This window comes from Euphorbia lathyris, chromosome 1 (genome assembly GCF_963576675.1).
Source record: "Euphorbia lathyris chromosome 1, ddEupLath1.1, whole genome shotgun sequence".
Lineage (NCBI taxonomy): Eukaryota > Viridiplantae > Streptophyta > Magnoliopsida > Malpighiales > Euphorbiaceae > Euphorbia > Euphorbia lathyris.
Window position 1 is genome coordinate 137595391 of NC_088910.1, and position 15041 is coordinate 137610431.

Below are 15041 nucleotides of genomic sequence, written 5' to 3' on the forward strand. Positions count from 1 at the left end.
GCTAGACGCCTTAATGGCACAATTGAGCCTCAAGAATACAGCACATGTCCTGATGTGCTCGCATTGCGGTGGTGACCACCATGGTAAGGATTGTCAAGCTGGAAGCCCTTTTATCGGCGATACCGAGAGCGTAACCCGAGGCCCAAGAACCGGGAGACCGCACAAGCAATAACTCTCCGTAGTGGTAAGGGTTTGGAACCACCGGTTCCAAAGGCGATTCCAACCGCTCCAAAGGTAAGTGACGAACCGGAAGTGATAAGCAACCCCGGTTCGGATCCGAAACCCATGACTTCCTCGGATAAGAATGAGAATGTGTGTGATCCAATTGGGGCTTACGTACCGAAGCTCCCTTTTCCGCAACGACTTAAAAAGGAAAAATTGGATCACCAATATGGCAAGTTTTTGGAAATTTTTAAGAAACTTCACATTAACATCCCGTTTGCGGATGCATTGGAACAAATGCCCACCTATGCAAAGTTTCTTAAAGAAATCCTCGCCAAAAAGAGGAAGTTAGAACATAATGAAACGGTAGCGCTTACGGAGGAATGCTCCGTGATTATAACGAATAAACTCCCACCTAAACTCAAGGATTTAGGAAGTTTTTCTATCCCATGCACGATTGGTAATGTTGAGTTTAGTAGAGCTTTATGTGATTTAGGTGCTAGTATCAATCTAATGCCTTTGTCTGTTTTTAGGAAGCTCGGCTTGGGAGAGCCAAAGCCTACCAATATAACGCTCCAATTGGCCGATAGATCCATTGCCCGGCCAAAAGGAGTTGTGGAGGATGTCTTAGTGAAAGTGGACAAGTTCATTTTCTCCGCCGATTTTGTGGTGCTCGACATGGCGGAAGACGATTCGGTACCGATCCTCCTAGGACGACCATTTCTTGCAACGGGTAGGACTCTCATTGATGTCCATGAGGGTAAGCTTATTCTACGGTTGCAAGACGAAGAGGTAGTGTTTAATGTGTACAACTCCATGAAATTCCCGTCTCATACCATGAAGGATTGTAACTTTTTAAATTCCGTAGACTCTATTGATCTTTTTGTTGAGGATTTTTGTGATAGGTCTTCCGTGGAAACCTTTTCGGATACAGATGGTAATGAGCATTTAGATGAGGAGCCATTAAACAAGCCATTTGAATACTCCTCCGAGATAGAACAATGTCTGTTGGCAAGAAGCCGGTTCGAGGGTTTGGACCGGGATAGCAAAGCAAAACCGAAGTCATCTCTCGAAGAGCCTCCGACTTTGGAACTTAAACCCTTGCCTCCTAATTTGAAATATGTGTTTCTGCAACCTCCTAGTTTCTTACCTATTGTTATATCTTCACTTTTGACAGAAGAAATGGAGGAAGCATTGATTGCGGTGTTACAAAAACACAAAGGCGCATTTGGATGGACCATTCACGACATTAAAGGGATTAGCCCCACCATTTACACACACCGCATCTTTATGGAGGATGAAGTTAAACCTTCCGTGCAGCCGCAACGATGACTTAACCCTAATATGAAAGAAGTAGTAAAGGCCGAGGTAATCAAAATCCTCGACGCAGGTATAATCTTTCATATCTCCGATAGTCCATGGGTTAGTCTGGTCCAATGCGTTCCCAAAAAAGGGGGCACTACGGTAATGGAAAATGATCAAGGGGAATTAATTCCCACACGAAAAATAACGGGGTGGCGAGTATGCATTGATTATAGGAAACTTAATGAAGCCACCCGAAAAGATCATTTCCCCTTGCTGTTCATTGACCAAATGTTGGAAAGAATGGCGGGACATAAATTCTTTTGTACCCTCGATGGCCTATCCGGCTATATGCAAATTTCCGTTGATCATTCGGATCAAGAAAAGACGACATTTACCTGTCCGTATGGGACATTTGCATATAGGCAGATGTCGCTTGGGCTTTGTAATGCCCCCGCCACCTTTCAACGGTGCATGACGGCTATATTCTCCGAGATGATTGAGGATTTCATGGAAATCTTCATGGACGATTTTTCTATTTTTGGGTCGTCCTTTGAAATTTGTTTAAGCAATCTTGATAAAGTCCTTCAACGTTGCAAGGACACTAACCTAACTCTTAGTTGGGAAAAGTGTCAGTTTATGGTTCAAGATTGTATCGTTTTAGGACACAAAGTGTCCGGGGAGGGAATCGCGGTCGATCCGACCAAGATTGAGGTGATTGAGAAATTACCTCCTCCAATCAATGTTAAAGGGATCCGAAGTTTCTTAGGTCATGTGGGGTTCTATAGACGATTCATTAAAGATTTCTCTAAAATAGCCACCCCCTTGACCCAACTCCTCTTAAAGGATGCGGAATTTAGTTTTTCCTCCGAATGTTTGCTTACATTTAACACGCTAAAGGAAAAACTAATTAATGCACCCATCATGGTGAAACCCGATTGGAATCTCCCCTTTGAACTTATGTGTGATGCGAGTGATTTGGCTGTAGGTGCTTGTTTGGGCCAACGGGTGGATAAACTTTTCCGCCCCATTTTTTATGTGAGCAAAACGCTCAATGAGGCCCAACAAAACTATTCCATTATGGAAAAAGAGATGCTTGCTGTAGTTTTTGCTTTCGATAAATTCAGATCATATCTTGTGTTATCCAAAATTATCGTATGGTGGATTCTACTCCTACAAGAATTCGACATCGAAATCAGAGATAAAAAAGGAGTGAAGAATGTCGTGGCCGACCATCTTTCGCGGTTACAAAGCGAGCATGCCATATCTTCGGAATTTGTGGAGATCAAGGAGACCTTTCCCGACGAAACACTCTATGCGGTAACACCTCTACCTTGGTATGCCGACATGGCAAACTACAAGGCCGGTAATATTCTTCCCCCGCACCTTACCTACGAGCAACGTAAGAAGTTCTTTCACGACGCTAAGAACTATTTTTGGGAAGAACCCTATTTGTTTAAATCTTGTGCTGATAATATTATTCGTAGGTGCATACCGGAAGAGGAGGTAAATCATGTGTTACAAATGTGTCACACCCAAGAGCCGGGGGGCCATTTCGGCCCTAGTCGGACTATGGCAAAGGTTTTGCAATGCGGTTTCTATTGGCCTACCATGTCCAAGGATTCCCAAGACTTCGTCAAATCATGTGACGCTTGTCAACGGAGCGGGAACATCTCCCGTAAACATGAAATGCTCCAACAAGGGATCCTAGTTTGCGAACTTTTTGATGTTTGAGGGATAGACTTCATGGGACCTTTCCCTAAGTCGCATAACAACGCCTACATTCTCGTGGCGGTTGACTATATCTCCAAGTGGGTGGAGGCCGTTGCCTTACCTTCAAACGACTCTAAGGTGGTAGGGAAATTTATAAAGAAAAACATCTTTACTCGGTTTGGAACCCCTCGAGCTATCATTAGCGATGGGGGTTCCCACTTTTGCAATCGCCAATTCGACCAACTCTTACATAAATACGGGGTTGCGCATCGAGTTTCCACGCCCTACCATCCGTAAACTAGTGGGCAAGTTGAGGTTTTTAACCGCGAACTAAAACGTATCTTGGAAAAAACGGTTAACTCCTCTAGGAAAGACTGGAGCTTAAAGCTCGATGATGCTCTTTGGGCCTACCGCACGGCGTTTAAAACGCCTATCGGGATGTCACCTTATCGTCTAGTTTTCGGGAAATCATGCCATCTACCGGTGGAATTGGAACATAAGGCATATTGGGCTCTGAAATTTTTAAATTTTGATGTGCAGGTCACAGGGGAACACCGTCTCCTCCAACTCAATGTCCTTGATGAACTTCGTCTAGGTTCGTACGAAAATGCCAAACTTTACAAGGAACGTACGAAGAAATGGCACGACAAGCACGTGCAAATCCGAGAGTTCAACAAGGGGGACCAAGTTCTCCTATACAATTCTCGCCTCCGTCTGTTCCCAGGAAAATTAAAAAGTCGGTGGCTGGGACCGTACACCGTTATCAACGCCCACTCATCCGGAGCGGTCGACATCCAAGGTTCCGACAACGCAACCCACCGGGTGAATGGCCACCGTCTGAAAATATATTGCGGAGGCACTCTTCCACAACACGGCAAAAGCCACATTCCTCCAAACACCGTAAGCATGCACACATCACGAGAAAGTCGAGCTACTCCGACTCTAAACGTAGCCCCGGTTTGCATTTCTCAAACCCATTTGTGTGTATGTATTATAGCCATTTTCCCCCTTATTTCCATTTTCTTTCTTTTTCGTTATATATCTCTTTCCTTTTCCCTTCAAATTCTTATTTTCATTTGTCTTTCCTTACAACTCGTTTTGTTTCTTTTAAATCAATAAAAACCACGAAAAAACAAGTCCCTCGCTAATCTAAAGTGCTTACGCAGAGCGTACACACCATTACGCCCTGCGTAGCCGAGTTTCTGCTCTTGTTTTAGTGCTCAAACTCACGGCTACGCGGGGCGCCATGCTTCCCACGCCCCGCGTCCCCCGTCACAATAAATCTACGGCTGAATTTTCGGTTTACGCGGAGCGTATCTTTGAGTACGCCCCACGTATCCGCATCTCTGGCCTCAACTTGCTTAAACCACATCTCTTACGCGGGGCGCCCCCATGGGTACGCCGCGCGTACGACCTGACCTCCAGGGTCCTTTTTCAATTTAAATTCTATCTTTCTTTTTGTTTTTGTTTTCCTTTCTTTTGTGACGTCCTTGGAATAGACGTCATTTTAATAACGCAGAGGGCCATGCAACCCCGCACTCACCGTTTGTGTTGCACTAACAAAAACAAAAATAAAAATCAAGTAAACAACAAAATAATTAAACTAGTTTATTGATTCTCAAAATTTTTCCGACACACTACCTCCCTCGGAAATTAATTAAACGTTCCGTTATTTGTTCTTAAAAGTAAAAACGTCGGAACATAAAGGATCGGTTTAATTAAGAAATTTTAGTCTTGATTCTGAAGTTATAGAATTTATGCAAAGCCTAGGTTCGTACTAAACAAAGCATTGAGTCCTAACCCACAGGTTACCTCTATAATGAAATTTAAAAAGGCAATAAAAACGGGATGGTTGAAAGTTTGGCGAGAACATGAAAGTACAAAATCTAACCCGAAATCCTTGTGAGGTATTTTTGAGCCTAAAAGAGTTCGTACGAGAACTCTATTTCTTTCACAACTTTTCGAGGGCTTTGACTTCACTCGACTCATAGAGTTTGCATCTAATACCGGGTTAAGTACACTTATTTTGGTAAAAAGGGCAATAGATGATAAAACGAACCCACTTAGGCTAATTCTTTTTTTAAAAATTATTTTTCTCGTTTTCATTAACCTTTAGGAAACCCCCTCGAGCCTATTGACCGACTTCTTTGCTAAATACCCTTTTAACATTTAACCCTTTTTCCTCTTGTTCAAATACCGACAGAATCAAATCGCACCAGAATTACCCAAAACAAGCCAAGGCCTTGACAAGTAAGCACCATAAGCTTTCGAAATCGTTTTTGTGCCGCTCTCGAAACAAAAAAAGAAAAAAAGAAAAACACAATAAAGAGCAAAAAGGCATTCTCAAGCTCCACCCGAGCAATTTCGAGTTATATTTTACGAACTCGCTAAAGCCAAAATGAAAATACGGTGCAGTCATCAAAACGGTGTTTGAACTCGAATTTCTATAAAAAAATTAACCACCCACATTACAACCCCCCTCTGGGTTCATTTTTAATATTGCCTAAACCATAACATAGGAGGAAAAACTCGGATGAAAATGCAAACTCAAGGTGACTTCGAGTAAGTACAAAGGAGAGTACGAAAACACCGACCCACCAAAAGTTGAGCGTAAGAGTGAAATCCCTTGGTGAGGTACAATCGGGTTCTCAAAAAAATAATCGGCCCCCGTTGATATTGCCTATTAAATTTGATTATGGAGGTTTCAAACAAGTTTTGGTCGCTCATTTGTTTGCGTAGGTACTTGCCGAAAACTTTGCGTAAAACTTTAGTTTTGGAATCACGCACTTGGTAAAACCAACCGACGGTTTGTTTCTTACTTGTCTCAATCCTTTGTCTTTCGATTTCTTTTACTTGAGGACAAGTAAAACTTTAAAGTCCGAGGAGGTTGATAGGGGAGTTTCGTCCCTATCTTTTAGCGTGGTTTACGGTTTAATTTAGGACTAAATAAATAAGTTTAATTACAAAAATAAGGAGTTTTTAATAAAATAACGAAATAAAAATAAATTCCGTACTTTCGGTTAATTGTCTTTATTTTTTATTAAATTTAGAAACTAAAACGTCAAGCTAACTCGGCTCTCGAGAATTGTATTTCAGGTACGAGTAAGGAGTAAAATCCCACCGACATACGCGGGGCGTATCAACCTCCACGCGGGGCGTGTGATATCTAGTCAGAATTGACTGCTCAGTCCACAGGCACCACGTGGGACTTACCCACTGATACGCGAGGCGTATGAACCACCACGCGGGGCGTATATGCAATAATACACTCAATCATGAAGGTCAGACTGCATGGTGTCCCGAGTCAACAGGCTTAACGCGCGGCGTCCCACCATACGCGCGGAGCGTATATGGAAATTCTTCAATCTAAAAGATCTAGGGACTCATATACGCGGGGCGTTCTTCAGGCTACGCGTGGCGTAAAAGACTTAATTCAAGCTACTAAATCTCAGGAGCTCAACCACGCGAAGCGTACCCCAGTCTACGCGGGGCATGGTTGAGACAACAAGATCTGAATTTGGTCCACATGCAGGAGATTATTGACGGAATGGGTCAATACGCGGGGCGTGCTCAACCCTACGCGTGGCGTATCATGGTGCAACTGCAGAAATAATGTATCTCCATACTTGTATCTTGTAAATTTACAATTTTATCCCTAGCTTGATGTGTATAAATAAGAGTGATTAGCACTCATTTAGACATTTAGATTTTACATAGCAAAACTCTATCACCTTGAGAGCTTGTTCGTGTATTCCGTTACTCCGTGAAAGTTCCGTTCCATCCTCATTCACCAAGCTCGAGAGTTCCACCTCCAAGTCCTAAGAGATGGCCTTGAGTCCGGTTAGCTAGTTCCGAGGGCTGATTCTTCCCTTTTCACTTGCTAATTAGCTTGTACTCTTCCTATGTACTAGGCTTGGTTGTATTCCGTATTTACGCTTTTCATATTTATAATTTATGATTTACAATCTCTCTTCCTCTATACGTGTTGATGCTTGCCACTTGTTTTGATATTTGTAATTGATTATTGTGTAGGGGAGCACGATTTCCGACGCCATTCGGGCTATCTTTAGGGATTCACATAGGTGTTGCCTTACCGGAAGTGACGCACCAGAAACCGTAGGAATTGATAAGCCACGGAACTTACGGGCCCTAGTTTCTAATCCCCGGTATTAGACACGCCTTGACTAGGAACCACGTAGTCTAAGTACTTCACGGATCGGTCAAACTACACGTAGTCGTCATTGCAAGAGTAAATCATTAATCGTATATATTCAGAGTCATTGTTTATCATACTTATAACTTATCGCCATCCATATCACTTCGTAGAGTTTTCGTTATATAAATCTGTCTCACCCGTAGTTAGGAGTAGCTTGTAGTTGTTTCCCAAATCAACCCAAAGTATTCACCGCTTAGATAACGTATAAAGCCAAGTCGTTTAATACTTGTAGTTATAAATCCTGTGGATTCGATACCCGGTCTTAACCGGATTATTACTTGATACGACGGGGTACACTTGCCCCTAAGTAGTAGCGTCTAGTAGAGATAGAGCATTTAGGAAGATCACATCCATAGTCGTAACGTCCTTATCATAATATATATTTAGAGCTCTACCGGACACTCATCAGTCAACAGCGGTTGTTCGTCAAGGTTGCTTAGAAAATTGATAAGTTCCCATGTGAGACTTTTATTCTGGTTTTCCGGCCAACCATAGACCCCTAATCCCCTCCACACATTATCATTTTGCTTGATATGGAAATAGACACAGTGTTGGGAATACCTATTGATTGATAAATCCAAGTCTTTTTTCCATCCCAATATTAACCCTCCACTTGATCCAACTGCATCCACAAAAAAAAATATTAAAATCTAAAAAAGCATTATGAATAAAATTTCCTTTCTTTTGCATTCTTGTCTCCATAAGAAAGAAAATATTCGGGCGACATGCTCTCAGAGAAGACTTGAGAGCTCGGAACGTCCAAACGTTGCCCAAGCCTTGGACGTTCCAGCTTAAGATTTTCATTGCATAGGGTGGGGCCCGCTTCCGGCCTCCACCCTCTGGTCATTAGAGTTTAATTTCTTGTATTTTCCTGCCTCAAAATTCATTTCGACTCCCTCCATATCAGTATATTGTCGCTTCGATTTTGTCCCTTCTGGAGGAGTTGATGAAGTCCCTAATATTCCTGCTACTTGTTTTAAAGTACCCCTAGCCAGCCTTTTTATTTTCACATGGCGAAGAGCAGGTTGTTTTTCTGACAATTTCCCATTAGGGAGGGAGCCTGTTTGCACACATTCTGAATCCACAGCCAGTAAATTTGGTATTAGCTCGCTGGCTCCTTGTGCAGGGGTGGACACCACTTCATCGCCATCTTTTTCAGTAATCTGAGAAATCCATCTCTTATAAGTTGCTTGGGTCATCTTGTCTAAATTTGTTTTATTCAAAAGAAGCTGAATATTTTGAGTCTCCACCATCCCCGTCGCCGGAACACAGCTTACGGAGTTTGATTCTTCGTTCAAAGTCCCTTTTTAATCCTCCTGAAAGAGGCCTCTTCGGATAACAAAACCTAATGCAGTGGTACTTCCTTCCTTGTTCCTTTTTTCCCTTTCCCTAGACGCCTTCACCCCGCATTCAACCTTGCGCTGTCTAGTTGGAGTTGCTCCCAAGGAAGGATTGATAGGGGCATTTTGTCCCTATCTTTTAGCGTGGTTTATGGTTTAATTTAGGACTAAATAAATAAGTTTAATTACAAAAATAAGGAGTTTTTAATAAAATAACGAAATAAAAACAAATCACGTACTTTCGGTTAATTGTCTTTATTTTTTATTAAATTTAGAAACTAAAACGTCAAGCTAACTCGGCTCTCGAGAATTGTATTTCAAGTACGAGTAAGGAGCAAAATCCCACCGATATACGCGGGACGTATCAACCTCCATGCGGGGCATGTGATATCTAGTCAGAACTGACTGCTCAGTCCACAGGCACCAAGTGGGACTTACCCACTGATACGCGAGGCGTATGAACCACCACGCGGGGCGTAGAAGCAATAATAGTCTCAATCATGAAGGTTAGATTGCATGGTCTTCCAAGTCAACAGGTTCTACGCGGGGCATCATACCTTACACGCGGGGCGTATTTGGAAATTCTTCAATCTAAAGATCCAGGGACTCACATACGCGGGGCGTTCTCCAGGCTACGTGTGGCGTAAGAGGCATAATTCAAGCTATTAAATCTCAGGAGCTCAATCACGTGGGGCGTATCCCAGACTACATGGGGCGTGGTTGAGATAACAAAATCTGAATTTGGCCCACATGCAAGAGATTATTAACAGAATGGGTCAATACGCGGGGCGTGCTCAACCCTACGCATGGCGTATCATGGTGCAACTGCAGAAATAATGTATCTCCATGCTTGTATCTTGTAAATTCACAATTTTACCCCTAGCTTGATGTGTATAAATAAGAATGATTAGCACTCATTTAGACATTCAGATTTTACATAGCAAAACTCTATCACCTTGAGAGCTTGTTCGTGTATTCCGTTACTCCGTAGAAGTTCCGTTCCATCCTCGTTCACCAAGCTCGAGAGCTCCACCTCCAAGACCTAAGAGATGGCCTTGAGTCCGGTTAGCTAGTTCCGATGGCTGATTCTTCCCTTTTCACTTGCTAATTAGCTTGTACTCTTCCTATGTACTAGGCTTGGTTGTATTCCGTATTTACGCTTTTCATATTTATAATTTATGATTTACAATCTCTCTTCCTCTATACGTGTTGATGCTTGCCACTTGTTTTGATATTTGTAATTGATTATTGTGTAGGGGAGCACGATTTCCGACGCCATTCGGGCTATCTTTAGGGATTCACATAGGTGTTGCCTTACCGGAAGTGACGCACCAGAAACCGTAGGAATTGATAAGCCACGGAACTTACGGGCCCTAGTTTCTAATCCCCGGTATTAGACACGCCTTGACTAGGAACCACGTAGTCTAAGTACTTCACGGATCGGTCAAACTACACGTAGTCGTCATTGCAAGAGTAAATCATTAATCGTATATATTCGGAGTCATTGTTTATCATACTTATAACTTATCGCCATCCATATCACTTCGTAGAGTTTTCGTTATATAAATCTGTCTCACCCGTAGTTAGGAGTAGCTTGTAGTTGTTTCCCAAATCAACCCCAAGTATTCACCGCTTAGATAACGTATAAAACCGAGTCGTTTAATACTTGTGGTTATAAATCTCGTGGATTCGATACCCGGTCTTAACCGGATTATTACTTGATATGATGGGGTACACTTTCCCCTAAGTAGTAGCATCTAGTAGAGATAGAGCATTTAGAAAGATCACATCCAACGTCCTTATCGTAATATATATTTAGAGCTCTACCAGACACTTATCAAGGATCATAGTGCCAGAATCCGTTCTCCCTCTCTTCAACCTCAACAGTACAATCCTCATGCACGTGCCCAATAATCCCACAGTCGTAGCAGAAATTTGGGAGCTTTTCATACCGAAAGCTAATCCATTTTTCCTGCCCTTCTACTTTCAACTTAACGCCCCTTAATAGGGGTTTATTTATGTCCATGTTAACCCGTACTCTGATAAACGGGGCATATTTGGGTCGATCCTCCTCCAAAGCAGCAACAACCCCCAATCTGCTTGCTATTTTTTCGATTGTCTCATCAGACCGGCATGATAGCGGGATATCATAGAGTCTGATCCAGAACTCACAATGTACAAAATCCACATCGGCAATAAAATCAACCCCTTCAATCTTTTTTATTATCACTAGATTCCTGTCATAGTGCCATGGGGATTCCTGTAAAATCCGTTCTCGGTCTTTGTACGATTGAAATTCAATAAGAAAAACGTTATCGTCACAGTCATTACACGTAAAACCTTTTGTCGTTCTCCAAATGTTGTGAAACGCATTGGCCATGGATTTTATGTTCAACGGTTTTGTCGACACAAGTTTTCCGGCTAGGGTTAGGGGTCTTTGCGTTGTTATCTTTGGACTCACGGCGGCTTCGATCACGGTATCTTCTTCCTCTGTTAGTTTCAAATTTTTTAACATATCATCGACCGTTTCAGCCACTGCGTTCTTCCAGATGTGAGACGATCTGAAAGAAATTCGAAAGAAATCGAACCAGATATTTAGGAAGAAAAAGGTGCACCAAAACGGCAAAAAACCTGACTCGTTGCTAGAACCCTAGCAGAGCAGGCGAGAACCACAAATAGGGCTTATGGATAATTTCTGTTAGAGGAATGTTTGTGCCGATAAATTCCTATTAGACTTATCAAAAATAAATTCCTATTAGATTCAGGATCAGTTCTTTTTTACTGAAAAAAATTGAACGGAACTGAATTGAACTAATAATACAATCCTTTAAAAATAGTAATAATTAAAATAAAAAACTTATAAAAATAACAATGGTTCTATTAATTAATAATGATAATAATAAAAATAAAAATATAATTATAATTATAATAAGTAATACTTATTACTGAACCGATTACTGAACTGAACTTCATACTATTTTCTGCCATTTTCTATGGTCTAAGTATATGGTATACTTCTAATTACAATATATTTTAGTTGTATTGTAAATAGCCCTTCTTCAGTTTCTACATATCTTGCGTTTTTCCTCTTTGATTCAATCTCTCTCACTTTCATAGGAAAATTTTAGAGTATTCTCGGAATAATACTTCCTACCAATCAATTCATACCACATATATATTTTTTCCATTACACTAATTTTAGAGTATTCTCGGAATAATACTTCCTACCAATCACTTTCATTGGTAGACAAAACAATTTTCATTGGTTGAGTGTATTACTCCTGAGTACGGTAGAATTTCTCCACTTTCGTAATTGGTACTTTTTTTTATTAACCTTTGCTTATCCAATTGTAAGCTTCATATTATTAGAAATTTCTTGATTCATTTATTGCAAGAGGATGAGGTTGCGGTTTTTTTAACCGAAACATACATTGAGACTGGATTACTTGAGATTGTCGTTGTGTGAATTTGCAATTCAAGGATATAAAGGCATGCTTTAGTGATAAAATTACGAGATAAGCTGTAAAAATACCGCTAACTTTTATATTGACAGGAGTAATTTTATTTTGAATGTCTAAAATGGTCAAATTTTACTCCTAATATTGGTCGCCAAGAGTAATTTTATTTTTAATATTGACAAGTTAGATCAATTTCAGACATTATTATAAATACATATATTTTACATTAGTTGATTCTAAAAAAATATTTAATATTTTTTATGATTTAATAATAGAATTAGAGATTAATATTTTTAAATGAAATATTTGAATTTTTTTGTCCAATGCGTACAAAATACAATATATTTTTTTAAATATTTTCATGTGTGTAAAGTGTAGATGACAAGATTCATGACCGAAAAGACAATTTGATGCATTATTTATCAAATTGACAAAACTTGTCAACGTTATGAGTAAAATTGCTCTTTACCGCTAACGTTAAGTGTAAAATTACATCATTTTAGACATTAGAGATAAAATTACAGTTTATCCCCTAAAATTATAGGAAAGATCATAAGCTTCCAGTAACATAAATAATTTCTGTTAGATGAATGTTTGTGTAAATAAATTCCTATTAGATTCTATGTATTAATAGTATTTGTGGGATTTTTGTACACAAATATGTGTGCAAAACATGGTACAGTAAAATCTCTATATAGGAATACACTTGGGATTGAGATCAGACTATTTGTATAACAATTGGGAGGTTATTATTAAATAGAGTTTGGTAATAGAGGTTATTACCAAGTTGAGACTGAGTTTTTTTATAACAAAATAGAAGTTATTCCTATATAGAGTATTCCTATATAGAGGTTTTACTGTATAATCAGATCAAGAATGTGCAAAATTGCATTTTGAGAAAGCACAAGTTTATCCTCTAGTTCGAACTTTTGATCTACCAAAACTCTGTATCTTGTTCATCCAAAGAAGGATGATTTTAAGCTCAAGCTTGATATGTGTAATCATACCCGTTCTAATTCTAAGGGCTCATTTGGTTCGCGGAATAGGTTAGGAATAGAATAGCTATTCCTAGTCTATTCTTATTCCTACATTTGGTTGGTTTTTTGGTCGCGGAATAGCTATTCCACGGAATACCTATTCCACAAAAATAGGGGATAGTTATTCTTCAATTTTTGTAAGGAATAGCTATTCCTAACACTTTATTTTTATAATTTACAATCCTACCTTTCACTTAAATCTCTATTCTTCTACTTATATAAAGTGGTGACATTAAAAAAAATATTCTTTGTTTTTGTTGTTTTTCGAATTTTTACTTATATGAATATGGATAATTATTTTGCGTTTCTTTGTTTTTTTGTGTTTTTACTATTCTCCGTCTCTTTTTCTTTTTTTTTTCGCTTTTACAATTTTTTCGTTTTCAATATTTTTCTCTATTTTTCGTGTTTTTTCCGACTTTCATGTTTTACATTTTTATGTTTTTTATATAGTTTTTTAAAATAATATATTAAATATTTTAATAATTTATAGTAATAATTAAAAATTTTAAAATAAATAAAAAATTACATTTGAGGGCAATGTTGTCATTTAAATAAAAAAATTATCTATTTCATTTTATCTTATTCCACCAACCATACATATGAATTCATTTAACGAATTCATTTAAAAAGCCAATATTTTTTTTCCATAATTCTGTATCAAGAACATGAAGGATCACAAATATCGTTTAATGAATTCGTGCAACGGCTTTCTTTGCTTGTTCGATTCATTTGAAAAAATGTTCCAATTATTGTTTGAAATCCTACTAGAAGCGAGTTTATGAGCTGCCAAAGGCTAATAAGGTTGAAGATATTGGCTTGCAACACAGTTATGGTTTCATTCATGATTTTGGTTATAGACTTACAACCACTGTTCAAAACCAAGGCCGTTTGAACCGCTTAGTCGCTTAAAATTGGGAATCCATCAGGATTTTTTTCGATTAGTCTTTCTAAGTGTTTTTCTAGCCCCAATGCGATTTTTAGCCAACTGGCTTCGCTTAAACCGCCTCGATGCCGCCTAGACGGTGAACAAAATTATTTTTTTATTATTATAATTCACTTTTGAATTGTTTTAATTATATTATTGTTAAAATGTTGATGTTTGCATATTTTTAAAGATATATGTTACAAATATACGTGTTTTTTATATTAAAATAAAATTATATTATTATTTTTAGATAGTATAATATATATTTTAATTAAATTTATATAACAATTTGTTCATTAACAAATAAAAAATACAAAAATACAAATCCTAATCCTCGACTAATCTCCAATTAATCCTTGAAAGCTATATCTACCCGACTAGTGTCTAGCGTTTGTTACAACCTTGCTTACAAATAATCAATATAAGGTCTTTCGAATGTGTGAGTGTTGGATCAATCTCACTGGTTCATTAAGGGCTTGATTGGATGGGGGGTTGTGGAGGGTAAATAAAGAAAGGGAAGGGAAGGGAGAGGAAGGGGAAGGAAGGAGAAGGAAAACACTAACCTTATCCTTGTTTGGTTGGATGGTAAGGGTTTATAAAGGTTTATACTTTTCCCTTGTTTGGAACGAAGGGTTTGTAAGGGAATAAAACATTATAAAATGACTAAAATGTACATAGCAACCATGAAGAGAGAAAGCAACATTAACAGCAAAAAAAAGAAGAAAACTGATCAAAATCAACGTTGACGGAGTTCGGCCGGTGACGGAGTTCTGCCGATGAGGAAGAGACATCGGGAAAGAGGGGCGGAGGAAGTGAGCAGCAGATGCAAATAATAAGAATATAGGTTGTAAATAAAGGCTGGTTTGTGTATTAGGTAATTTTAATAAG